General features: G+C 48.1%; 1 long non-coding RNA gene and 1 pseudogene across 2 annotated transcripts in view; both read right to left on the reverse strand.

The window, feature by feature from the left end:
• LOC309653911 overlaps positions 1 to 26,749 on the reverse strand; it is a 136,171-nt gene extending 109,422 nt beyond the window's left edge. The window contains exon 1 of the long non-coding RNA XR_014259607.1: positions 24,667 to 26,749. This is a non-coding gene — a long non-coding RNA (uncharacterized lncRNA). The remainder of the gene's footprint in view (positions 1 to 24,666) is intronic.
• LOC309653909 lies at positions 955 to 24,347 on the reverse strand (annotated as a pseudogene). The gene is made up of 4 exons: positions 24,335 to 24,347; positions 21,816 to 23,005; positions 9,009 to 10,191; positions 955 to 964 (listed from the first exon to the last, which is right to left on the reverse strand). The product of its transcript is annotated as an uncharacterized misc_RNA (transcript).
• Positions 26,750 to 26,769: the final 20 nt, after the last annotated feature.

Consider the following 26,769-nt stretch of genomic DNA (forward strand, 5'->3'; position numbering starts at 1 on the left):
CGGTGTTCAATACTTAGGTATCATTAATACATGCGTGTTGACTGAAACAGTTGAAACGCAATTCTTCCACTTCCCAGTTTAGTTTTAGTCCTCATACAAAACCTGATCATCAAATTCCTTAATGCTAGGAATCACAGTGAAAAATAATTTCTCAACTGACTTCTGTCAGATGAGTGAGAACTAAGGTTAATTCAGTGTATCTGAAGCATAGAAAGTGAGGGCAAACGTGGCACAAGATGGGGCTAGAGAAGCAGAGAGGATTCTAGAGCACGCAGAGTCTTAAAGGCCACCAGTGTGTGTTTTCTATTCTCAAAACAATGTTTGTGAGCGATGTTTATGAGCAATGTTCCAACTTGCTTTGAAGGTTTCTTGTGTGAAGAATGGATTGGAGGGAAACAAGATATATGGACACTAGTTAGGACCTAATCGCAACAGACAGGCAAGTTCAGTATTAGGATGTTGAGGAAGAGCTGACAGATTCCAGAGAAATTCAGGAGATAAACTGAAGCGGGCTTAATGGGGTATGAGATGGAGGAAAGGAAGGTCTTAGGGAATTAAAGGGTTTACTGCACACATGAGCAGAGTCTCAACATTAATCATTTGAACGTACAGAGGTAGATCTCCCACATGACACCGGTTAGGAAGCAACGGTACGCCCTTTAGAATTCCTAGAGACAACACAAATCAACTGTTTCGATGGAAAATTCGGCGGGACCGGTGCGTTTTTTCACTCCAACTTAGTTCCAAATTCCTATTACTCACATTTTCTGTGCCAAAACAACACAGCTGGAGGAACTGAAGGGGATTCCGTTTTGGTAATTGAGGAGTGTCCCCAACACTGACAGTCCCATCTTAAAAAGCACTCCCTCTGCATTTTACCCGAGGAGCAATGGCCAGAGCCTCCCTTTGAAAACGATGGGGAGAAATCAGAACATAACACACTGTCCCTTTCAGCTACTGTGAACTGAGCCGCGAGACGACCAATACGCCCTGACACAGCGCGGACGGGCCAGCGCGCGGCGGCAACAGGGACAGGAGACAGCACAAGAGACGAAGTCCAGGCCCAGGGGCCAAGGCCTATTACCTTTCCGGCATGTGCAAAACATAAAACAGAAGCAATATTGTAACAAATTCATTAAAGACTTAAGAAAAAAAAAAAAATCACATGCTAAAGTGCATACTCTAAAAACTATACTATATTGCTTCTATAAAACAAGCACTAAACGTCAGATACAGAAAAAACCCTTTTCGTGTCCTCACACCTAGGTCAAAATTACAAAGAGTTAATTCAGGAGACAGAAAGAGAAGGAATAAATCTGAATGAATCTGAGTCAGAACACAGTGCTATAGTATAACCTTAGGCACATTCCACAATACCCATGCCTAAACATGGCAAATTCCACAATACCCATGCCTCAACCTCCCTATCTATAAAGGAGTTAACCACACCAGCGCTAACCATTACTTGCCTCCTGGTAGCTTGTGAGTGTTAATATTACTTGTAAAAAAAAAAAAAAAATTATTTTGTAATAAATACACAGATCATCAGTTGAAAGAAACAAGGAAAACTACAGCGTTATTATTATTGCCTTGTTACTAAAGCTAAACACCAGAAATCAACATAAAGAAGTTATGTACACCAAGAATGTAGGGTTTGAATATGTACTTTGAGAGGCAATCTTATAATTAGTTGTTGTACCTCTAATTGCTTCTCCTTTTTTTTTTTTTTTAAATTTAAAAAAGCAATACAGGGACTTCCCTGGTGGTTCAGTGGTAAAGAATCCGCCCTGCAATGCAGGGGACGCGGGTTCGATTCCCGGTCGGGGAACTAAGATCCCACACGCCGCGGGGCAACTAAGCCCTCGCGCCAAACTACTGAGCTCGCACACCTCAATGAGGTAGCCCACGTGCAGCAAACTACAGAGCCCACGCGCTCTGGAGACTGCACGCCACAACTAGAGAGAGAAAACCCGCACGCCACAACTAGAGAGAAGCTCTCATGCTGCAACGAAGAGCCCGTGCGCCGCAATGACAAAAAAGATCCCACATGCCTTAACGAAGGTCCCGCGTGCCGCAACTAAGACCCAATACAGCCAATCAACCAATCAATCAATCAATCAATCAAGTGGGGCAGGGGGAGCAATACAGGAATTTCCCTGGCAGTCCAGTGGTTAAGACTCCAAGCTCCCAATGCAGGGGGCACGGGCTCGATCCCTGATTGGGGAACCAAGATCCCACATGTGGCACAGCGTAGCCAAAAAAAAAAAAAAAAAAAAGCAACACATACCATACGGCATTTACCCCAGAGAACGCATGTTCGCACAAAAAAAGGTACACAAATGTCCACAGCATCTCTCTCAGTAATAGTCAAGAAATGGGAAAAAACTCAGATGTTCTTCAATGGGCAAGTGATTAAACAAACTGAAGTATAGCCAAACCATGGAATACCACTCAGCAATTAAAAAGAAAGCGGCACTGGGACCTCTCTGGTGTTCCAGCGGTTAAGACTTTGCACTCTCAATGCAGGGGGCCCAGGTTCCATCCCTGGTCAGGGAACTAGATCCCGCATGCTGCAACTAAATACCCGCACAGCCAAATAAATAAATAAATAAATATATATATATATTTTTTTTTAAAAAAAAGGAGCACTATTGATTCATGCAATTTGGATGACTCTCCAGGGAATTACATTGATTGAAAAAGGCCAATCCAAAAGGTTACATACTGGGAATTCCCCGGCGGGCCAGTGTTTAGCACTCAGCACTTTCACTACCTGGGCTGGGTTCAATCCTTGGTCGGGGAACTAAGATCGCATAACCGGCAGCGCAGCCAAAAACAAACTTTTTTTTAATTAAGAAAAAAAAAAAAGGTTACACACTATATGATTTTATTCACATAGCATTCTTTTTTTTTAATTAATTAGTTAATTTATTTTATTTTTGGCTGCGTTGGGTCTTCGTTGCTGCGTGTGGGCTTTCTCTAGTTGCGGCGAGCGGGGGCTACTCTTTGTTGCAGTGCGCGGGCTTCTCGCTGCGGTGGCTTCTCTTGTTGCAGAGCACGGGCTCTAGGCACGCGGGCTTCAGTAGTTGTGGCACGTGGGCTCAGTAGTTGTGGCTCCCGGGCTCTAGAGCGCAGGCTCAGTCATTGTGGCGCATGGGCTTAGTTGCTCCGCGGCATGTGGGATCTTCCCGGACAAGGGATCAAACCCATGTCCCCTGCAATGGCAGGCAGATTCTTAACCGCTGCGCCACCAGGGAAGTCCCACATAACATTCTTGAAATGACAGGTTGCCAGGGACAGATAGGGCCGGGGGACTGGGAGATGGGCCATCTTCCCCAGGGGCTATTTTCCCTTGATCATCTGCACAAAAACTTTAGTGCAACTTTATCCACTGCACTATCAGATCATTATGATTTGGTGGGGAGTGGGGGAGCAGCAGTGGCTATAAAATGGCATCAGGAGAGATCCTGTGGGATGGAAATGTTCTGTATCTTGACTGTGTCAATGGCAATACCCAGGTTGTGACAGTATACTATGGTTCTGTAAGATGTTACCATTGGGGAAAACTGGGTAAAGGACACACAGGACCTATCTCACTATTATTTCTTACAACTGCATGTAAACCTACAATAATCTGTAAACAAAAAGCTTAATCAGAAATGAAGGCAACACATGCCTCTTGTAACAAGTAAAACAATAGCCTGTGGTCAATCTCTTTCTCTACCCGTCCCATTCCCTCCCTCTTGAGATAACCATGCAAACTCACTGCCCATACAAACAGGCATGCATTTAATACTTTCTGTTTACTGTATCAAAATGGGATCATACATACTACATTATTACCCTGCAGCCTACCTTCTTCACCCATCATCCCTATATCATAGAGACCTTAAAAAAAAAAAACTATTTTAAGTGCCAAGCAGGATGGCAGGTATAGAAAATTTTCTGACTAGGGCAAATCTGACAAATGTTTACCGTGCTAATGTGCCATAGCTCAGCCAGGTGCACTCAGTGAGAGCATAATATACAAGTAGCATTCTAAAGAGATCTGCAAAAAATGCAAGGTCTTCAGCAGCTCTTCGAGGATCCCATCCCCCTCTCTGCCTCCTCCATGGAACCATCCCATGGAGGTTTAACAGTTTAACTCCATTTGCCCCCTCCTGCTGTTTGTGCTTTTGTTGTATACTTCTGTTCTACATCTCCACAAGACATTATTATTGTCATTTATTTACAAAACAACATATAAATATAAAGGTGTATGTACCTGGGTATATGTACATATATATATTAAACACACACACAGACTTTAAGTGCTCTTTGCTCTTTCCTGCAGTTCTGTTCTTTTTTTTTGGGGGGGGGGGGGCAAGTTTTTATATTGGTAAAGTTCTGTACTACTAGAAATATAAGATTTGAAAAGAAAAATGAGACTTGAGGATTATCTGTGGAGCTTATCCTCATTCTCCTGCTGACGCATTATGTGTTTATAATTTGAGAACTGCAGATAAATACAAACTGGTCTTCTCCATACTTGCTCACTAAGGAATTCCTCATTTCTAGGAAACGTCTATTTCAAGGAAAGGAAACAAACAAAAACACCTAGTGCACTAGATGATTAAAAGGTACACATTTTATAGCCTGAGTTCGAGAAAAAAATTACCCAAGAAACGGCCTTTTTCCCTAGGAGCCAGCTTCTACTAGGGGAGTCTAGGGTTCTCTAGGCAAAGAAAAAAAACTTGCCAGTTTAAACAGAATAACAGAAACGTTCAGCCAATCAAATATACAGAACTCATCACTTGCAGTGAGGAATGAAAGGCCTGTATCAACAGAAAAAATAAATGGCACAGGCAACGTCTGGAACAGAAAACAAACAGGAGGTACTTTAAAAAGCCAAAATTGCAAAGACAGATTAACAGGGTATGAAATTACACGCCGGGCAATGCACCTGTTAAAGGAAAAGAGGCGCACACCAAGTCTGAAGTCTTAAGAATTCGGTGTTTAACATTACTTCTGCATGCTGCCCAGCAGGAAACTCGGGTCCTGGCTTAATCCACAACGCACACTTCATTTAAGGAGGTGAACTGCTTGGTCTGACTCAGTTTCTTATTCTGTAAAATGAATGCAACACAGCTGTCGTGAGTCGCCAAAGAATTCTGCACAAACGCTTTGTAACTCCAAAGTGCTGTGCAAATCAGAGCAGCCCTTCTCTCCTTCACATTCGTTTGACTTGGAATTTCAGAAGTTTAGCTGAAAATATAGACGACTCGGAAGCAAGGGACTGAGAGTGACCCACACAGGTGGACAGAAATGCAAAAACTGGAGCACCTCATACAAACCACAAGAGAACACGTTCACGTGCACACGTTATCAGTAACAGAAAACGCCACCGGTAGCAACCGTAAACCACTGAGAGGACCAGCAACGACATGTGTCCAAATCCAGCCGGCAGCACAGCCTCGTCGGCGGCAGTGCCTTAAACACAGCTCCCCGCACTCCGCGGCCTAACAAGATCCACTTTTTCCAAAAAGTTTAGCAACTTGCCAAGTACACTGGCATAGTTCACCTTTTTTAATTGCTAAGCAAACATGCAGGAGAGTTGAGACAATCAAGGGAATGTTCAGCCTTCCTCAAAAATAAGATCCAGGAAATTCACGTTTTGCTTGAACAGTTTCATGTCTAAAACTGATCACAAACCTCTGTTTGATGTTGTTTTCTCGCTGCTGGCCAATGAGCCCGGGAAAGACAACGAATTCTTTCAAACGGGGAGGACTCTCTGCACTCTTCAGCTAAACCAGCGAGGCTTTACCACCGTCACGTTTAAAATAATGAGGAGGACGCCTCCATGGAGTTTACCGGGCTGCGCTAATCACGAGGGGCCTCGGGCGCCCAGGGCGGGCCCCAGCGCCGGTGGCCGCGGGACCGGACGCCCTCCCCGGGACCCCCCCAGGACCCCCTCCCCGGGACGCGGCCGCGGGACAGGACGCCCCCCAGAACCCCTGACCGGGACGCAGCTGCGGGACAGGACGCCCCCCAGAACCCCTGCCCGGGACGCGGCTGCGAGACAGGACGCCCCCCAGGACCCCTGCCCGGGACGCGGCCGCGGGACACGAAGCTCCCCCCTCCCCAGGAACCCCTCCCCAGAGCGCGGGCCTCGCCGCCGTCACGCGGCACCCGCCGCGCTCACCGCGGGCCGGGAAACCCCTCAGGCCGACTGACCCCCGCCCGCCGCCCAGCCTCCCTCCGGCCCGCGCCGCCCGCCGCGCCTACCGCGTTCTTCTGCATCATCTTGTCCATCTTCTGGGCAATGCGGACCACCTCGTCCTCCATGGCCCCGGCAGGCCTGCCCCGCGCCGGGCCGCGGGGGACGGGAAACGAGCGGAGCTGGCGGGGCGGCGGGTAAGCCCAGGCGTCGGCGAGGGCCCTCAGCAGGCCTGACCGAGGCGCTTCCTCACTCACGGCGACGGCGACGGCGGCGGCGGCGGCGGCGGCGGCGGCGGCGGCGGCGCTCCTCACCCGCAGGCAGCGCCAATCCAGCTCCCAGCTCGCGGGGGCGGCGCTCCTCCCCCGCAGGCAGCGCCAATCCAGCTCCCAGCTCGCGGCGGCGGCGGCGGCGGCGCTCCTCCCCCGCAGGCAGCGCCAATCGAGCTCCCAGCTCGCGGCGGCGGCGCTCCACCCCGCAGGCAGCGCCAATCGAGCTCCCAGCTCGCGGCGGCGGCGGCGGCGGCGGCGCTCCTCCCCAGCAGGCAGCGCCAACTGAGCTCCCAGCTCGCGGCGGCGGCGGCGGCGGCGCTCCTCCCCCGCAGGCAGCGCCAATCGAGCTCCCAGCTCGCGGCGGCGGCGGCGGCGCTCCTCACCCGCAGGCAGCGCCAATCCAGCTCCCAGCTCGCGGGGGCGGCGCTCCTCCACCGCAGGCAGCGCCAATCCAGCTCCCAGCTCGCGGCGGCGGCGGCGGCGGCGCTCCTCCCCCGCAGGCAGCGCCAATCGAGCTCCCAGCTCGCGGCGGCGGCGCTCCACCCCGCAGGCAGCGCCAATCGAGCTCCCAGCTCGCGGCGGCGGCGGCGGCGGCGCTCCTCCCCAGCAGGCAGCGCCGAGCTCCCAGCTCGCGGCGGCGGCGGCGCTCCTCCCCCGCAGGCAGCGCCAATCAAGCTCCCAGCTGGCGGCGGCGGCGGCGGCGGCGCTCCTCACCCGCAGGCAGCGCCAATCCAGCTCCCAGCTCGCGGGGGCGGCGCTCCTCCCCCGCAGGCAGCGCCAATCGAGCTCCCAGCTCGCGGCGGCGGCGCTCCACCCCGCAGGCAGCGCCAATCGAGCTCCCAGCTCGCGGCGGCGGCGGCGGCGGCGCTCCTCCCCAGCAGGCAGCGCCAACTGAGCTCCCAGCTCGCGGCGGCGGCGGCGCTCCTCCCCCGCAGGCAGCGCCAATCCAGCTCCCAGCTCGCGGCGGCGGCGGCGGCGGCGCTCCTCCCCCGCAGGCAGCGCCAATCGAGCTCCCAGCTCGCGGCGGCGGCGGCGGCGGCGCTCCTCCCCAGCAGGCAGCGCCAACTGAGCTCCCAGCTCGCGGCGGCGGCGGCGGCGGCGCTCCTACCCCGCAGGCAGCGCCAATCGAGCTCCCAGCTCGCGGCGGCGGCGGCGGCGCTCCTCACCCGCAGGCAGCGCCAATCCAGCTCCCAGCTCGCGGCGGCGGCGGCGGCGGCGCTCCTCCCCCGCAGGCAGCGCCAATCGAGCTCCCAGCTCGCGGCGGCGGCGCTCCACCCCGCAGGCAGCGCCAATCGAGCTCCCAGCTCGCGGCGGCGGCGGCGGCGGCGCTCCTCCCCAGCAGGCAGCGCCAACTGAGCTCCCAGCTCGCGGCGGCGGCGGCGCTCCTCCCCCGCAGGCAGCGCCAATCAAGCTCCCAGCTGGCGGCGGCGGCGGCGGCGCTCCTCCCCCGCAGGCAGCGCAAATCCAGCTCCCAGCTCGCGGCGGCGGCGGCGGCGGCGCTCCTCCCCCGCAGGCAGCGCCAATCAAGCTCCCAGCTGGCGGCGGCGGCGGCGGCGCTCCTCCCCCGCAGGCAGCGCCAATCGAGCTCCCAGCTCGCGGCGAAGGCGGCGGCGGCAGCGGCGGCGGCGGCGGCGACGCTCCTCCCCCGCAGGCAGCGCCAATCGAGCTCCCAGCTCGCGGCGGCGCTCCTCCCCTGCAGGCAGCGCCAATCGAGCTCCCAGCTCTCGGCGGCGGCGGCGGCGCTCCTCCCCCACAGGCAACTCCAATCGAGCTCCCAGCTCTGTTCTTTTTTTTTTTTTTTTTTGAATTTTGAGATTTTTCATTTGAAGTAAGTCTTAATGCTATTAAATTCACAAATATGCTAATTTAAATACCCAAGTCTATTATCTAAGACACACATTGCAAACACAAATATCTATTCTCTCCACATGTCAGAGCCCATTCATTTCATGGTTTGGAAATGGGGAGAATAGATCCCCTTAAACTGCAAGTCAGCAGGTGTTTCTTTACAGTTAACTTCAGCAAAATTCATACAAAATATTAATTAACAATGATCTTCTTGTTAACTCACAAGGAAACACCTTCAAAGCTGCATTTTGTTAAAGTTTCTGTACTAAAATGTAGAAAAACTGAACTACACAAATATTGAAAAGTTAAAAATTCCTTAATTTTTTATTCCTGGTACCACTACCACAATTTACAGGGCAATATACCTGATGTAATGAAAAGAAAAAGAAAAAGACAAAGCTACAACAGATAAAAGACCTCAGGAATGTACATCTAATTGACACTCCATTGCATTAATCAATAGCTGCACTTTTTGCAAACTGTGGCTAGGACAGTCCTGAGCAAGAAGGGTTTCCTGTTTAAGCTGCAGTAACTTTTCTGACTATGGATCATCGTTCCTTCTGTGGCAGATTTTTACAGTTCCTCTAATGCATTCGGGACGACTGTCTCAAAGTAACCTGCAGCTTTCCTGACACCTCCTCGCTCTCTCTCCTGCCAAGAACTGTAGCCCTTTTCTTGTGAGTTTTGAGAACCTTCTGCTACCATATCCACCACTTCCACCACCAGATCCATAACCACCACCATAGGGACTTCCCGAGCTTCTTCCACCAAAACTGCCTCCCTTCATGGGTCCATCATTTGATTGCTGTTGTCCACTATAATTTCCAAAATCATTATAGCTCCCACCACCACCATAGTTACCTCCAAAATTTCCTCCTTCATTGTAACCATCATATCCTCCACCACCGCCACCATATCCCCCATCTTGGTTTCCATATCCTGGTCCACCACCACCATAGCCTCCTCTACTACTGTAACCAGGACCACCGCCATAGTTACCACCGTCGCCTCCAAATCCGTTCTATCCACCATCACCTCCTCCATAACTACCTCTGCTGCCACCACCTCCACCACCATAGCCTCCTCTTCCACCAAGTTTCCACCACGGCCAAAGTTACCTCCACCACCTCCAAAGTTTCCTCCACGACCCATAAAGTTGCCAGATCCACCTCCACGACCTCTTTGTGATCCAGCAGATTGCGTTTCTTCTTTAGGAAGGGCCTTTTTCACTTCACAATTATGCCCATTAATAGTGTGGTATTTCTGAACAACAATTTTATCAACTGTATCATGATCATCAAAAGTTACAAAAGCAAATCCTCTCTTTTTTCCACTCTGCCTGTCTTCCATAACTTCTATGGTTTCAATCTCGCCATGCTTTTCAAAGTAGTCTCTCAAATTACATTCTTCTGTATCTTCTTTAATACCACCAACAAAAATTTTCTTCACTGTTAGATGGGCACCAGGCTTTACAGATCCTCTCTAGAACCAGCTCTCTTTGGTTCCACTACACGCCCATCAACCTTGTGTGGTCGAGCACACATTGCTGCATCCACCTCTTCAACCCAAGAGTAAGTCACAAAACCAAAGCCCCTGGAACGTTTTGTTTGGGGGTCTCTTATCACCACACAATCTGTAAGTGTGCCCCATTCCTCAAAATGTTCTCTTAAGCTATCGTCTGTAGTTTCAAAGCTCAGACCACCAATAAACAGTTTTCTCAACTGTTCTGGTTCCTTTGGATCATGGCCCTCCTCCCCACCCCACCCCCGGCGGCGGCGGCGGCGGCGACGGCGGCGGCGGCGACGGCGACGGCCGGAGTCGGGCTGGGGGCGACCGGGCGGCGGTTTTACCTCCGTTTTGAGACCGGACTCGCCTCTTCCAACTCGAGTTCAATATGGGACGGAGAGGCCAGCTCTGTTCTATGTTGGGCCATTTTACTTCAGCCTAAAAAAATTTCTTCTAGTATTCCCTAAGGTCTGCTGGGGATCAGTTTTCTTATTTTTCATTTATCTGTATTTGATTTTTTAAAATTGATTCCAATTTTCTGTTGAGATTCTCCATATTTTAATCTATTAATCCCCATCTTTTACTCTCAATATAGTCATTTTAAAGTTCTGTGCTAACTCCAGAATCTGAATTCCCTCTAAATCAATTTTTCTTGTTTTGTTTTGTTTTTTTTTTGTCTTAATTTTTAGTCACTTTTTCCTGCTTCAGGAATTTCATAATTTTTGATTGTGTGCTGGACATGGTGAATAAAAAATTCATAGAGACTGAAGATGCTATTACTTTGAACCAGAGAAGATTTACCCCTTTCTCTGTTAATCAGAGTGGCTGATCATTTCAGTCATTTCAGGAATTTTACTAGGTCAGAACTGGGTTGGAGCTTTACTTGTCTCATGCTACCTATGATTTTTCCTGATTTGTGGCCTCCCTGGATTTTTGCTGTGAGCCTGACAGGTCTTTGATGCTTCAATAAATACAGTCAGTTATTGACTTCAGTCTTTCAGATGTTTGAATTCAGCTCTTTAGGCTCTCAGTTCTCACAGCTTCAGAGTATGGCAAATGTAAGGAGAGACCAGCTATGTATTTGTTACCGTTACACTTTCTCAATGAAAATTTGTCTCATAAACACTGAAACATTGCAGATGATTTCACTTTTTCTGACTCAGCCCCCTTCTTGGGGATGGCACTTCTGGGTTTTTACTGTGAGTCTGGTAGGTCTCTGATTCCTCACTTTGGAAAGTTCTCTCCCTCAGGCATTAGGTATTTAAGCTTCCTGCTTTCTATAGGTTCAAAAACTGGCAAATGTCTTGAAGAGGAGACCTAATGATTGTCACAGGCCCCTTTATCTAGCGGGATTTGGTTTGTTCGTGCCATGACTGTGCAGGAAATTTCACTCTGCTTTCTTGGCTCAGTCCCCCATCATCCTGTACCACCCTGACACTAAGGAAATGTCCTGTGGGGGAAATCGGCTTGACATTCTGCTAGATTTCACTCCATCATGCCAGCAAATGAGTTCATCAAAAGGTATGGTGATTTCTCTTTTCCAGTGGAGTATGTCCACTACATAAGGAAATACAAAAGACAGTATAAATGTATTTTTGTTTGTAATTCAGTTTTTCTCCTATATGACTTAAAAGACAAATGCAGTATAAGCAAGTCCCAAATACATAAAGAAAAACTAACAGAATTAAAATGATAAAGCCTGACACTATTTTTTAAATAAATAAATAAATTTATTTATTTATTTATTTGTATTTTTATTTTTGGCTGCGTTGGGTCTTCGTTGCTGCGCGCGGGTTTTCTCTAGCTGTGGCGAGCAGGGGCTACTCTTTGTTGTGGTGCGTGGCCTTCTCGTTGCGGTGGCTTCTCTTGTTGAGGAGCACGGGCTCTAAGTGCATGGGCTTCAGTAGTTGTGGCTCTTGGGCTCTAGAGCGCAGGCTCAGTAGTTTTGGCGTGCGGGCTTAGTTGCTCCGCGGCATGTGGGATCTTCCCAGACCAGGGCTCGAGCCCGTGTCCCCTGCATTGGCAGGCGGATTCTTAACCACTGTACCACCAGGGAAGTCCGAAAAACTGACACTATTAAAGGGAGAAATATTTCAAGCCAATAGCAAAAGGTCATATATTGTATAATTCCATGTCTATGAAATGTCCAGGATGAGCAAATCCATATAGACAGAAAGTAGATTAGTGGATGCCAGGGGATGTTGGGGAGGGGAAAATAGGGAGTAACAGCTAACATATACAAGATTTCTTTGTGGGGGGCGTGACAAAAATGTTCTGGAATTAGATAGCAATATTGGTTGTGAAAATACTAAGAACTAGTGAATTGTACACTTACTTTAATCGGTGAATTTTTTTTTTTTAATCTTGTAGAAGTTTTTATTTCAGTGATTACAAGAACGCAGTAAATGGAAACTATGCTGGTTTACATTAGGCATGCACCTCTACCTGAAACTGCTGTTAGTTTTTGACTGGCCTAAATCTTTATAACTTATTTTTGCATTAGGCACATCTTTAAATTTTTTTGGACCCTGACATACAGGGTAAGTTAACTTCTTCCTTGTGGCAGTTTAGTATGAGAATTATGTTCGCTGGCTAGATTCCTTTAACTAAAGGCCTCTAAGACTCTCAGGCTACCTGTACTAGCTCAAGACTGTACTTTATATATAGATATAAAGATGATAAAATAAAATAAAATAAAGCTTTTGGGAGGTCTGACGTCTTCTGCCAGCGTTCAGTGGGTGTTCTGTAGGAGCAGTTCCACGTGTAGATGTATTTCTACTGTATCTGTGGGAAGGAAGGTGATCTCCACGTCTTACTCTTCTGCCATCTTGCCCCTCCCTCCCCCCAGGAATATCACTTTTAAAGGAGAAGGTATAAACCCCTTGGTTATATGAACTGGAGATTTTAGTAAGAAGTCAATATATTTTTTGTTAGGCACATGTTATGTTAGGCTGTCTCCCTGCACAGGACGCAGGCGCCTTGAAAATGGAAATCATATCCCTCTATAGTACGTCCCTCTTCTTTCTGCTTTGCAGTTTGCTGCTCCACTTGTTCAACCCCACTTAGTAATAACCTATACTTCCCTTGTTCCTGTTTTCCCATCTGGAAAACAGACAAAAGGCAACCAAACAACGCAAAGGTCTCAACAAATAAGGGATATCCAAAACCAGAGATGGCCAGAACTTCTGTATCCCTCATGAAACCTAGTCCCGTGTTCAATACTTAGGTATCATTAATACATGCGTGTTGACTGACACAGTTTAAACTCAATTCTTCCACTTCCCAGTTTAGTTTTAGTCCTCATACAAAACCTGATCATCAAATTCCTTAATGCTAGGAATCACAGTGAAAAATAATTTCTCAACTGACTTCTGTCAGATGAGTGAGAACTAAGGTTAATTCAGTGTATCTGAAGCATAGACAGTGAGGGCACAAGTGGCACAAGATGGGGCTAGAGAAGCAGAGAGGATTCTAGACCACGCAGAGTCTTAAAGGCCAACACTGTGTTTTCTATTCTCAAAACAATGTTTGTGAGCGATGTTTATGAGCAATGTTCCAACTTGCTTTGAAGGTTTCTTGTGTGAAGAATGGATTGGAAGGAAACAAGATATATGGACACTAGTTAGGACCTAATCGCAACAGACAGGCAAGTTCAGTATTAGAATGTTGAGGGAGAGCTGACAGATTCCAAAGAAATTCAGGAGATAAACTGAAGCGGGCTTAATGGGGTATGAGATGGAGGAAAGGAAGGTCTTAGGGAATTAAAGGGTTTACTGCACACATGAGCAAAGTCTCAAAATTAATCATTTGAACGTACAGAGGTAGATCTCCCAAATGACACCGGTTAGGAAGCAACGGTACGCCCTTTAGAATTCCTAGAGACAACACAAATCAACTGTTTCGATGGAAAATTCGGCGGGACCGGTGCGTTTTTTCACTCCAACTTAGTTCCAAATTCCTATTACTCACATTTTCTGTGCCAAAACAACACAGCTGGAGGAACTGAAGGGGATTCCGTTTTGGTAATTAAGGAGTGGCCCTAACACTGACAGTCCCATCTTAAAAAGCACTCCCTCTGCATTTTACCCGAGGAGCAATGGCCAGAGCCTCCCTTTGAAAACGATGGGCAGAAATCAGAACATTACACACTGTCCCTTTCAGCTACTGTGAACTGAGCCGGGAGACGACCAATATCCCCTGGCACAGCACGGACGGGCCAGCGCGCGGGGGCAACAGGGACAGGAGACAGCACAAGAGACGAAGCCCAGGCCCAGGGGCCAAGGCCTATTACCTTTCCGGCATGTGCAAAACATAAAACAGAAGCAATATTGTAACAAATTCATTAAAGACTTAAGAAGAAAAAAAAATCAGATGCTAAAGTGCATACTCTAACCACTATACTATATTGCTTCTATAAAACAAGCACTAAACCTCAGGTACAGGAAAAAACCCTTTTCGTGTCCTCACACCTAGGTCAAAATTACAAAGAGTTATTAATTCAGGAGACAGAAAGAGAAGGAGTAAATCTGAATGAATCTGAGTCAGAACACAGTGTTATAACCTTAGGTAAATTCCACAATACCCATGCCTCAACATGGCAAATTCCACAATATCCATGCCTCAACCTCCCTATCTATAAAGGAGTTAACCACACCAGCACTAACCATTACTTGCCTCCTGGTAGCTTGTGAGTGTTAATTATTATTTGTAAGAAATACACAGATCATCAGTTGAAAGAAACAAGGAAAACTACAGCGTTATTATTATTGTCTTGTTACTAGAGCTAAACACCAGAAATCAACATAAAGAAGTTATGTACACCAACAATGTAGGGTTTGAATATGTACTTTGAAAGGCAATCATATAATTAGTTGTTTTACCTCTGATTGCTTTTCCTTTTTTTTTTTTTTTTTTAATTTAAAAAAGCAATACAGGGACTTCCCTGGTGGTTCAGTGGTAAAGAATCCGCCCTGCAATGCAGGGGACGTGGGTTCGATTCCCGGTCGGGGAACTAAGATCCCACACGCCGCGGGGCAACTAAGCCCTCGCGCCAAACTACTGAGCTCGCACACCTCAATGAGGTAGCCCACGTGCAGCAAACTACAGAGCCCACGCGCTCTGGAGCCTGCACGCCACAACTACAGAGCCCACGTGCCACAACTAGAGAGAGAAAACCCGCACGCCACAACTAGAGAGAAGCTCTCATGCTGCAACGAAGAGCCCGTGCGCCGCAATGACAAAAAAGATCCCACATGCCTTAACGAAGGTCCCGCGTGCCGCAACTAAGACCCAATACAGCCAATCAACCAATCAATCAATCAATCAATCAAGTGGGGCAGGGGGAGCAATACAGGAATTTCCCTGGCAGTCCAGTGGTTAAGACTCCAAGCTCCCAATGCAGGGGGCACGGGCTCGATCCCTGATTGGGGAACCAAGATCCCACATGTGGCACAGCGTAGCCAAAAAAAAAAAAAAAAAAAAAAAGCAACACTTACCATACGGCATTTACCCCAGAGAACGCATGTTCGCACAAAAAAAGGTACACAAATGTCCACAGCATCTCTCTCAGTAATAGTCAAGAAATGGGAAAAAACTCAGATGTTCTTCAATGGGCAAGTGATTAAACAAACTGAAGTATAGCCAAACCATGGAATACTACTCAGCAATTAAAAAGAAAGCGGCACTGGGACCTCTCTGGTGTTCCAGCGGTTAAGACTCTGCACTCTCAATGCAGGGGGCCCAGGTTCCATCCCTGGTCAGGGAACTAGATCCCGCATGCTGCAACTATATACCCGCACAGCCAAATAAATAAATAAATATATATATATTTTTTTTTTTTAAAAAAAGGAGCACTATTGATTCATGCAATTTGGATGACTCTCCAGGGAATTACATTGATTGAAAAAGGCCAATCCAAAAGGTTACATACTGGGAATTCCCTGGCGGGCCAGTGTTTAGCACTCAGCACTTTCACTACCTGGGCTGGGTTCAATCCTTGGTCGGGGAACTAAGATCGCATAACCGGCAGCGCAGCCAAAAACAAACTTTTTTTTAATTAAGAAAAAAAAAAAAGGTTACACACTATATGATTTTATTCACATAGCATTCTTTTTTTTTAATTAATTAGTTAATTTATTTTATTTTTGGCTGCGTTGGGTCTTCGTTGCTGCGTGTGGGCTTTCTCTAGTTGCGGCGAGCGGGGGCTACTCTTTGTTGCAGTGCGCGGGCTTCTCGCTGCGGTGGCTTCTCTTGTTGCAGAGCACGGGCTCTAGGCACGCGGGCTTCAGTAGTTGTGGCACGTGGGCTCAGTAGTTGTGGCTCCCGGGCTCTAGAGCGCAGGCTCAGTCATTGTGGCGCATGGGCTTAGTTGCTCCGCGGCATGTGGGATCTTCCCGGACAAGGGATCAAACCCATGTCCCCTGCAATGGCAGGCAGATTCTTAACCGCTGCGCCACCAGGGAAGTCCCACATAACATTCTTGAAATGACAGGTTGCCAGGGACAGATAGGGCCGGGGGACTGGGAGATGGGCCATCTTCCCCAGGGGCTATTTTCCCTTGATCATCTGCACAAAAACTTTAGTGCAACTTTATCCACTGCACTATCAGATCATTATGATTTGGTGGGGAGTGGGGGAGCAGCAGTGGCTATAAAATGGCATCAGGAGAGATCCTGTGGGATGGAAATGTTCTGTATCTTGACTGTGTCAATGGCAATACCCAGGTTGTGACAGTATACTATGGTTCTGTAAGATGTTACCATTGGGGAAAACTGGGTAAAGGACACACAGGACCTATCTCACTATTATTTCTTACAACTGCATGTAAACCTACAATAATCTGTAAACAAAAAGCTTAATCAGAAATGAAGGCAACACATGCCTCTTGTAACAAGTAAAACAATAGCCTGTGGTCAATCTCTTTCTCTACCCGTCCCATTCCCTCCCTCTTGAGATAACCATGCAAACTCACTGCTCATACAAACAGGCATGCATTTAATACTTTCTGTTTACTGTATCAAAATGGGATCATACATACTACATTATTACCCTGCAGCCTACCTTCTTCACCCATCATCCCTATATCATAGAGACCTTAAAAAAAAAAAACTATTTTAAGTGCCAAGCAGGATGGCAGGTATAGAAAATTTTCTGACTAGGGCAAATCTGACAAATGTTTACCGTGCTAATGTGCCATAGCTCAGCCAGGTGCACTCAGTGAGAGCATAATATACAAGTAGCATTCTAAAGAGATCTGCAAAAAATGCAAGGTCTTCAGCAGCTCTTCGAGGATCCCATCCCCCTCTCTGCCTCCTCCATGGAACCATCCCATGGAGGTTTAACAGTTTAATTCCATTTGCCCCCTCCTGCTGTTTGTGCTTTTGTTGTATACTTCTGTTCTACATCTCCACAAGACATTATTATTGTCATTTATTTACAAAACAACATATAAATATAAAGGTGTATGTACCTGGGTATATGTACATATATATATTAAACACACACACAGACTTTAAGTGCTCTTTGCTCTTTCCTGCAGTTCTGTTCTTTTTTTTTGGGGGGGGGGGGGCAAGTTTTTATATTGGTAAAGTTCTGTACTACTAGAAATATAAGATTTGAAAAGAAAAATGAGACTTGAGGATTATCTGTGGAGCTTATCCTCATTCTCCTGCTGACGCATTATGTGTTTATAATTTGAGAACTGCAGATAAATACAAACTGGTCTTCTCCATACTTGCTCACTAAGGAATTCCTCATTTCTAGGAAACGTCTATTTCAAGGAAAGGAAACAAACAAAAACACCTAGTGCACTAGATGATTAAAAGGTACACATTTTATAGCCTGAGTTCGAGAAAAAAATTACCCAAGAAACGGCCTTTTTCCCTAGGAGCCAGCTTCTACTAGGGGAGTCTAGGGTTCTCTAGGCAAAGAAAAAAAACTTGCCAGTTTAAACAGAATAACAGAAACGTTCAGCCAATCAAATATACAGAACTCATCACTTGCAGTGAGGAATGAAAGGCCTGTATCAACAGAAAAAATAAATGGCACAGGCAACGTCTGGAACAGAAAACAAACAGGAGGTACTTTAAAAAGCCAAAATTGCAAAGACAGATTAACAGGGTATGAAATTACACGCCGGGCAATGCACCTGTTAAAGGAAAAGAGGCGCACACCAAGTCTGAAGTCTTAAGAATTCGGTGTTTAACATTACTTCTGCATGCTGCCCAGCAGGAAACTCGGGTCCTGGCTTAATCCACAACGCACACTTCATTTAAGGAGGTGAACTGCTTGGTCTGACTCAGTTTCTTATTCTGTAAAATGAATGCAACACAGCTGTCGTGAGTCGCCAAAGAATTCTGCACAAACGCTTTGTAACTCCAAAGTGCTGTGCAAATCAGAGCAGCCCTTCTCTCCTTCACATTCGTTTGACTTGGAATTTCAGAAGTTTAGCTGAAAATATAGACGACTCGGAAGCAAGGGACTGAGAGTGACCCACACAGGTGGACAGAAATGCAAAAACTGGAGCACCTCATACAAACCACAAGAGAACACGTTCACGTGCACACGTTATCAGTAACAGAAAACGCCACCGGTAGCAACCGTAAACCACTGAGAGGACCAGGAACGACATGTGTCCAAATCCAGCCGGCAGCACAGCCTCGTCGGCGGCAGTGCCTTAAACACAGCTCCCCGCACTCCGCGGCCTAACAAGATCCACTTTTTCCAAAAAGTTTAGCAACTTGCCAAGTACGCTGGCATAGTTCACCTTTTTTAATTGCTAAGCAAACATGCAGGAGAGTTGAGACAATCAAGGGAATGTTCAGCCTTCCTCAAAAATAAGATCCAGGAAATTCACGTTTTGCTTGAACAGTTTCATGTCTAAAACTGATCACAAACCTCTGTTTGATGTTGTTTTCTCGCTGCTGGCCAATGAGCCCGGGAAAGACAACGAATTCTTTTCAAACAGGGAGGGCTCTCTGCACTCTTCAGCTAAACCAGCGAGGCTTTACCACCGTCACGTTTAAAATAATGAGGAGGACGCCTCGATGGAGTTTACCGGGCTGCGCTAATCACGAGGGGCCTCGGGCGCCCAGGGCGGGCCCCAGCGCCGGTGGCCGCGGGACCGGACGCCCTCCCCGGGACCCCCCCAGGACCCCCTCCCCGGGACGCGGCCGCGGGACAGGACGCCCCCCAGAACCCCTGACCGGGACGCAGCTGCGGGACAGGACGCCCCCCAGAACCCCTGCCCGGGACGCGGCTGCGAGACAGGACGCCCCCCAGGACCCCTGCCCGGGACGCGGCCGCGGGACACGAAGCTCCCCCCTCCCCAGGAACCCCTCCCCAGAGCGCGGGCCTCGCCGCCGTCACGCGGCACCCGCCGCGCTCACCGCGGGCCGGGAAACCCCTCAGGCCGACTGACCCCCGCCCGCCGCCCAGCCTCCCTCCGGCCCGCGCCGCCCGCCGCGCTTACCGCGTTCTTCTGCATCATCTTGTCCATCTTCTGGGCAATGCGGACCACCTCGTCCTCCATGGCCCCGGCAGGCCTGCCCCGCGCCGGGCCGCGGGGGACGGGAAACGAGCGGAGCTGGCGGGGCGGCGGGTAAGCCCAGGCGTCGGCGAGGGCCCTCAGCAGGCCTGACCGAGGCGCTTCCTCACTCACGGCGACGGCGACGGCGGCGGCGGCGGCGGCGGCGGCGCTCCTCACCCGCAGGCAGCGCCAATCCAGCTCACAGCTCGCGGGGGCGGCGCTCCTCCCCCGCAGGCAGCGCCAATCCAGCTCCCAGCTCGCGGCGGCGGCGGCGGCGCTCCTCCCCCGCAGGCAGCGCCAATCGAGCTCCCAGCTCGCGGCGGCGGCGGCGGCGCTCCTCCCCCGCAGGCAGCGCCAATCGAGCTCCCAGCTCGCGGCGGCGGCGGCGGCGGCGCTCCTCCCCCGCAGGCAGCGCCAACTGAGCTCCCAGCTCGCGGCGGCGGCGGCGGCGGCGCTCCTACCCCGCAGGCAGCGCCAATCGAGCTCCCAGCTCGCGGCGGCGGCGGCGGCCCTCCTCACCCGCAGGCAGCGCCAATCCAGCTCCCAGCTCGCGGGGGCGGCGCTCCTCCACCGCAGGCAGCGCCAATCCAGCTCCCAGCTCGCGGCGGCGGCGGCGGCGGCGCTCCTCCCCCGCAGGCAGCGCCAATCGAGCTCCCAGCTCGCGGCGGCGGCGCTCCACCCCGCAGGCAGCGCCAATCGAGCTCCCAGCTCGCGGCGGCGGCGGCGGTGGCGCTCCTCCCCAGCAGGCAGCGCCAACTGAGCTCCCAGCTCGCGGCGGCGGCGGCGCTCCTCCCCCGCAGGCAGCGCCAATCCAGCTCCCAGCTCGCGGCGGCGGCGGCGGCGGCGCTCCTCCCCCGCAGGCAGCGCCAATCGAGCTCCCAGCTCGCGGCGGCGGCGGCGGCGCTCCTCCCCCGCAGGCAGCGCCAATCGAGCTCCCAGCTCGCGGCGGCGGCGGCGGCGGCGCTCCTCCCCCGCAGGCAGCGCCAACTGAGCTCCCAGCTCGCGGCGGCGGCGGCGCTCCTCCCCCGCAGGCAGCGCCAATCCAGCTCCCAGCTCGCGGCGGCGGCGGCGGCGCTCCTCCCCCGCAGGCAGCGCCAATCGAGCTCCCAGCTCGCGGCGGCGGCGGCGGCGGCGCTCCTCCCCCGCAGGCAGCGCCAACTGAGCTCCCAGCTCGCGGCGGCGGCGGCGGCGGCGCTCCTACCCCGCAGGCAGCGCCAATCGAGCTCCCAGCTCGCGGCGGCGGCGGCGCTCCTCACCCGCAGGCAGCGCCAATCCAGCTCCCAGCTCGCGGGGGCGGCGCTCCTCCACCGCAGGCAGCGCCAATCCAGCTCCCAGCTCGCGGCGGCGGCGGCGGCGGCGCTCCTCCCCCGCAGGCAGCGCCAATCGAGCTCCCAGCTCGCGGCGGCGGCGCTCCACCCCGCAGGCAGCGCCAATCGAGCTCCCAGCTCGCGGCGGCGGCGGCGGCGGCGCTCCTCCCCAGCAGGCAGCGCCAACTGAGCTCCCAGCTCGCGGCGGCGGCGGCGGCGGCGGCGGCGGCGGCGGCGGCGGCGGCGGCGGCGGCGACGCTCCTCCCCCGCAGGCAGCGCCAATCGAGCTCCCAGCTCGCGGCGGCGCTCCTCCCCCGCAGGCAGCGCCAATCGAGCTCCCAGCTCTCGGCGGCGGCGGCGGCGCTCCTCCCCCACAGGCAGCTCCAATCGAGCTCCCAGCTCTGTTCTTTTTTTTTTTTTTTTTGAATTTTGAGATTTTTCATTTGAAGTAAGTCTTAATGCTATTAAATTCACAAATATGCTAATTTAAATACCCAAGTCTATTATCTAAGACACACATTGCAAACACAAATATCTATTCTCTCCACATGTCAGAGCCCATTCATTTCATGGTTTGGAAATGGGGAGAATAGATCCCCTTAAACTGCAAGTCAGCAGGTGTTTCTTTACAGTTAACTTCAGCAAAATTCATACAAAATATTAATTAACAATGATCTTCTTGTTAACTCACAAGGAAACACCTTCAAAGCTGCATTTTGTTAAAGTTTCTGTACTAAAATGTAGAAAAACTGAACTACACAAATATTGAAAAGTTAAAAATTCCTTAATTTTTTATTCCTGGTACCACTACCACAATTTACAGGGCAATATACCTGATGTAATGAAAAGAAAAAGAAAAAGACAAAGCTACAACAGATAAAAGACCTCAGGAATGTACATCTAATTGACACTCCATTGCATTAATCAATAGCTGCACTTTTTGCAAACTGTGGCTAGGACAGTCCTGAGCAAGAAGGGTTTCCTGTTTAAGCTGCAGTAACTTTTCTGACTATGGATCATCGTTCCTTCTGTGGCAGATTTTTACAGTTCCTCTAATGCATTCGGGACGACTGTCTCAAAGTAACCTGCAGCTTTCCTGACACCTCCTCGCTCTCTCTCCTGCCAAGAACTGTAGCCCTTTTCTTGTGAGTTTTGAGAACCTTCTGCTACCATATCCACCACTTCCACCACCAGATCCATAACCACCACCATAGGGACTTCCCGAGCTTCTTCCACCAAAACTGCCTCCCTTCATGGGTCCATCATTTGATTGCTGTTGTCCACTATAATTTCCAAAATCATTATAGCTCCCACCACCACCATAGTTACCTCCAAAATTTCCTCCTTCATTGTAACCATCATATCCTCCACCACCGCCACCATATCCCCCATCTTGGTTTCCATATCCTGGTCCACCACCACCATAGCCTCCTCTACTACTGTAACCAGGACCACCGCCATAGTTACCACCGTCGCCTCCAAATCCGTTCTATCCACCATCACCTCCTCCATAACTACCTCTGCTGCCACCACCTCCACCACCATAGCCTCCTCTTCCACCAAGTTTCCACCACGGCCAAAGTTACCTCCACCACCTCCAAAGTTTCCTCCACGACCCATAAAGTTGCCAGATCCACCTCCACGACCTCTTTGTGATCCAGCAGATTGCGTTTCTTCTTTAGGAAGGGCCTTTTTCACTTCACAATTATGCCCATTAATAGTGTGGTATTTCTGAACAACAATTTTATCAACTGTATCATGATCATCAAAAGTTACAAAAGCAAATCCTCTCTTTTTTCCACTCTGCCTGTCTTCCATAACTTCTATGGTTTCAATCTCGCCATGCTTTTCAAAGTAGTCTCTCAAATTACATTCTTCTGTATCTTCTTTAATACCACCAACAAAAATTTTCTTCACTGTTAGATGGGCACCAGGCTTTACAGATCCTCTCTAGAACCAGCTCTCTTTGGTTCCACTACACGCCCATCAACCTTGTGTGGTCGAGCACACATTGCTGCATCCACCTCTTCAACCCAAGAGTAAGTCACAAAACCAAAGCCCCTGGAACGTTTTGTTTGGGGGTCTCTTATCACCACACAATCTGTAAGTGTGCCCCATTCCTCAAAATGTTCTCTTAAGCTATCGTCTGTAGTTTCAAAGCTCAGACCACCAATAAACAGTTTTCTCAACTGTTCTGGTTCCTTTGGATCATGGCCCTCCTCCCCACCCCACCCCCGGCGGCGGCGGTGGCGGCGGCGGCGGCGGCGGCGGCGGCGACGGCCGGAGTCGGGCTGGGGGCGACCGGGCGGCGGTTTTACCTCCGTTTTGAGACCGGACTCGCCTCTTCCAACTCGAGTTCAATATGGGACGGAGAGGCCAGCTCTGTTCTATGTTGGGCCATTTTACTTCAGCCTAAAAAAATTTCTTCTAGTATTCCCTAAGGTCTGCTGGGGATCAGTTTTCTTATTTTTCATTTATCTGTATTTGATTTTTTAAAATTGATTCCAATTTTCTGTTGAGATTCTCCATATTTTAATCTATTAATCCCCATCTTTTACTCTCAATATAGTCATTTTAAAGTTCTGTGCTAACTCCAGAATCTGAATTCCCTCTAAATCAATTTTTCTTGTTTTGTTTTTTTTTTTTTTTTTTTGTCTTAATTTTTAGTCACTTTTTCCTGCTTCAGGAATTTCATAATTTTTGATTGTGTGCTGGACATGGTGAATAAAAAATTCATAGAGACTGAAGATGCTATTACTTTGAACCAGAGAAGATTTACCCCTTTCTCTGTTAATCAGAGTGGCTGATCATTTCAGTCATTTCAGGAATTTTACTAGGTCAGAACTGGGTTGGAGCTTTACTTGTCTCATCCTACCTATGATTTTTCCTGATTTGTGGCCTCCCTGGATTTTTGCTGTGAGCCTGACAGGTCTTTGATTCTTCAATAAATACAGTCAGTTATTGACTTCAGTCTTTCAGATGTTTGAATTCAGCTCTTTAGGCTCTCAGTTCTCACAGCTTCAGAGTATGGCAAATGTAAGGAGAGACCAGCTATGTATTTGTTACCGTTACACTTTCTCAATGAAAATTTGTCTCATAAACACTGAAACATTGCAGATGATTTCACTTTTTCTGACTCAGCCCCCTTCTTGGGGATGGCACTTCTGGGTTTTTACTGTGAGTCTGGTAGGTCTCTGATTCCTCACTTTGGAAAGTTCTCTCCCTCAGGCATTAGGTATTTAAGCTTCCTGCTTTCTATAGGTTCAAAAACTGGCAAATGTCTTGAAGAGGAGACCTAATGATTGTCACAGGCCCCTTTATCTAGCGGGATTTGGTTTGTTCGTGCCATGACTGTGCAGGAAATTTCACTCTGCTTTCTTGGCTCAGTCCCCCATCATCCTGTACCACCCTGACACTAAGGAAATGTCCTGTGGGGGAAATCGGCTTGACATTCTGCTAGATTTCACTCCATCATGCCAGCAAATGAGTTCATCAAAAGGTATGGTGATTTCTCTTTTCCAGTGGAGTATGTCTCCCTACACCAAACCCCTGCTCCAAATCTCTAAATGTCCCTCTCTAGCATACTAGTTGATATTGTTTCTTGATTGCTTCCTTAGCTCGATGATCCTTTATTCAAGTTTGTTTGCTCGTTGCAGCAGGAGTGATGGCCTGTGCCTACCTAGTGCAGGCATATTATTATGGAGATATGGCTTTGGTCCCAGACACCACAATAAGGAGAATATCATAAGAAAGCAAGTCACACGAGTTGTTTGGTTTCCCAGTGCATGTAAAAGTTATGTTTATGCTATACTGTAGTCTATTAAGTGTGCAATAGCATTATGTCTAAAAAAAGTACATATCTTAATTTGAAAGCAGACTTTAAGAATGCTACCCATCATCTGAGCCTTCAGCAAGCTGTAATCTTTTTGCAATAGTAACATCAAAGATCACTGATCACAGATCATGTAACAAGTATAATAGTGAAAAAGTTTGAAATATTGTGAGACTTACCAAAACATGACATAGAGACACGAAGTGAGCAAATGCTGTTGGAAAAAATGGCACCACCAGTAGAGCTGCTTGACACAGGGTTGCCACAAACCTTCAATTTGTTACAAAAAAAAAAAAAAAAAAAAAAAAAGCATTATCTGCAAGGTACAATAAAGTGAAGTGCAATAAAGTGAGGTATGCCTATATATCCTGCCTCAAAGTAGAAATCCTATTTAGATCACCTTTAATTTCTCTCTATGATATATTAATAGTTTTCTGTTCAGGGTTCTTACATTTTTTATTACACTTATTATTAGGTATATGATGTTTTGATGATAATGTAGATGGCATATTTTTTAGTTTTTAATTTTATAACTTTTCAGACACAGAAAAATGTTAGTGGAATTTTTTAATGTTTGGTCTCTTATCTGGCAACTCTTCTAAAAACTAACTGATATTCTAATAAGTTATCTGTAGATGGTTTTGGATTTTCTGTATCCTTAATTATATCAAATATGGAAAGTGACAGTATTATTTCTTCCTTTCTTAGCCTTATATTTCTGATTTCTTTTTCCTGCCTTACTGCTAATGCCATTTAATACTTTTACTAACAGGTTGAATAGAAAAGGTAAGAGTTGGCATTCTTATTTTGTTCCTAATCTTACAGTGGACATTCTCCACATTTCACTATAAATAGGATGGTGGCTCTAAAGTTTTTTGTAGTTTCCCTTTGCTATGAGTTTTTAATCATACATAATTATTGAATTTTATCAAATGCTTTATCTGACTATACTGATATGATCATATACATTTTCTCCTTTATTTTATTCATGTGGTGCATGACATTTATTGATATTTGAATGTTAACTCACCTTGCATTTCTGGAGTAAAACAACTTGGTAGGAATTCACACACACACACACACATTCACTCACTCACACACTCTACATTTGATTGTCTAACATTTTGTGTATGATTTTTGCTTCTGTATACATAAAGGAGATGGGCCTATTTTCTTTTCTCATAATTGTCCTTTTAATTAGTGAATAGTATATAGAGGGTAGAGATTTAAAAGACCTTTTAAAAGGTCTTCTTCTTCTGTGATATAATACAATACAGTATTACTCCATTTTTTAAAAATGACCTTTTTTATTTTCAAATAGTTTCAAATCTGCAGAAAAGATACAAACAGAGTTCCCTTTACCTCTCTCCCAGTTTTTCCTATTGCTAACATCTTATACTACCATACTATATTTTTCAAAATTAAAAAGCCAACATTTATACATTACTATTAACTAAACTTAAGACTTTTTTTGGATTTCACCAGTTTTCCTGTTAATGACCTTTTTCTGTTCTAGGACCCAATCCAGTATATCACATTCCACTTAGTTAGTTGTCATGTCTCCTTAGTCTTCTCTGGTCTATGACAGTTCCTCATTCCTTCCTTGTTTTTTATGATTTTGACAGTCTTGAGGAATATTTGTCTGATATTTTGTAGAATTGTCCTCAGTCTGGGTTTGGCTGATGTTTTTCTCATGATTAGACTGGAGTTATAGGTTTTGACAAAGAATACCACAGAAGCGAAGTAACCGTCTCATCACATCATAACAGAGAGTATGTAGTGTCTCCGTGACATCACTGGTGATGTGAAACATCATCACTTGCATAACATGGTGTTTGCTTGGTTTCTCCACTGTAAAGTTACTTTTTCTCCCATTTTATACTCTCTTTGGAATTCAATCATTAAGGCCAGCCCAGGACTGGACTTAAGGGGAAGATTAAGCTTCACCTCCACCTCCTTGGGGAGGAGATGGATGCCGGCGGGGGGGGGGGGGGGTGGCGGGGGGGAGGTTACCTACATATGGAATTCTTCTGTTGGCAAGATTTGTCTTCTCCCTCCCTCCTATTATTTATTTATTTATACACTCATTTATTTACTCCATTATGTTTTAATATGGATTCTTTATCATCTATATACATAATTACAACCTTAAAAACCTCTGGTTCCCCCACTGACATATAAACTCTTTGAGGAAAGGCTCTGTTTCTTTTTTATTTTTGTACACTCTATGCGTTTAGCATAGTCCCCTAATTTATAGTGGACTTCCAGTAATTATTTTGTAA

Source organism: Balaenoptera physalus (assembly GCF_965194825.1).
Source record: "Balaenoptera physalus genome assembly, contig: HAP1_SCAFFOLD_1454, whole genome shotgun sequence".
In the NCBI taxonomy this organism is placed as follows: Eukaryota; Metazoa; Chordata; class Mammalia; order Artiodactyla; family Balaenopteridae; genus Balaenoptera; species Balaenoptera physalus.